The sequence below is a fragment of the Nuphar pumila genome, chromosome 16 (genome assembly GCF_984573655.1).
Source record: "Nuphar pumila chromosome 16, dmNupPumi1.hap1.1, whole genome shotgun sequence".
NCBI lineage: Eukaryota > Viridiplantae > Streptophyta > Magnoliopsida > Nymphaeales > Nymphaeaceae > Nuphar > Nuphar pumila.
Window position 1 is genome coordinate 74,720,651 of NC_143264.1, and position 1,331 is coordinate 74,721,981.

Sequence of the window (1,331 nt, forward strand, 5' to 3'; positions counted from 1 at the left end):
GTTTTAGATTGTGAGAACAAGTACTTCTACCTTATTTTTTTTTTTCAATTGATTAGTTCGAGTGTTTGAATGTACAATCTCCTATTTTTTAATGAACGACATAAATCTCGTTTTTGGGAAAATATTGAGGAAGTCTTACAATATTGTGGTTTTTCTCAGGAAAACCTCTGCAAATAATGACAGTTGAAAACGTAAACTGGGTAGTCTCAGCCTTTGAAAATATCACGATTTGGTCAGTGATGTTTGTGGTGTACGTTGCCATTAAATTGTGAGCAGTTCACTCAGTCGGTCTAATAAGATGAGGTAAAGCATACTTTGTCACAATCTTGAGTCTCAATACAAGTCCCAACAGTGTATTACTGCCTTATCCAACGTTCTACTTTTTAGGGTAATTTACGTATAGGCCTTTACTTATGGCAAATTTATGTTTAACGCCTAGGGTTTCAAATATTCAAGATAGGTGCATAACCTTTTTTAAGTTTTTTTGTTGTTGTTGAAAAGACCAACCTTTTAAGAAAATTTTCAGATGATAGCTTGAGTTGCTTTTTCATGCACCTAACTCCAACCAAGTCTTCAAATTTTCAATTTAAACCTTTTCTTTCTCTTTTAACTTACCGAATGTCACTTTTGTAGCTTTACTCGAATGTAAACAAGCAATTGTAGAGAGAAAAAGCAACTCAGCGGCCATCTGAGCAATTTCCTAAATGGTTAGAGGCCTATCTTAAATATTTCAAACCTGAGGCGGTTAATCATAAATTTGTCATAAATTAGGTGCTTATGTATAAAATTATCCCAACTTTTAATATTCAATAATTTATTCATTTTAAAATTTAAAATAGTTTTTTGTATGTTTGACATCAACCTATTGCATCCCAATCGGATTCAAACCAAGTTATATACAGTACGCTTCAGAACAAACTCATGTTTAGCATGACCGTTATATTTTTTTTACCTGTTTCCAGTGGCGGATCAAGAGAAGATGAATCGTGATTTCATGCGCAAGATTCAAAAGAAAGAAATTGCAGAGGCTTTGAAGAAAATGAAATCAAGAAGGGCAGTTGGCCCAGATGGTATACCTATCGAGGTTTGAAAATGCTTGGGAGAGAAAAGTTTAGAATGGTTGACAAATTTTTTTAATAAGATTTGACAGACAAATAAGATGCCTAATGAGTGGAGGAAAAGTACTTTGGTGCCTCTATATAAGAATAAGGGTGATATACAAGATTGCACAAACTATCGTGGTATAAAACTCATGAGTCATACTATGAAACTGTGGGAGAGGGTGATTGAGTTTAGGTTGAGGAAAATTGTCATGATATCGGAGAATCAAT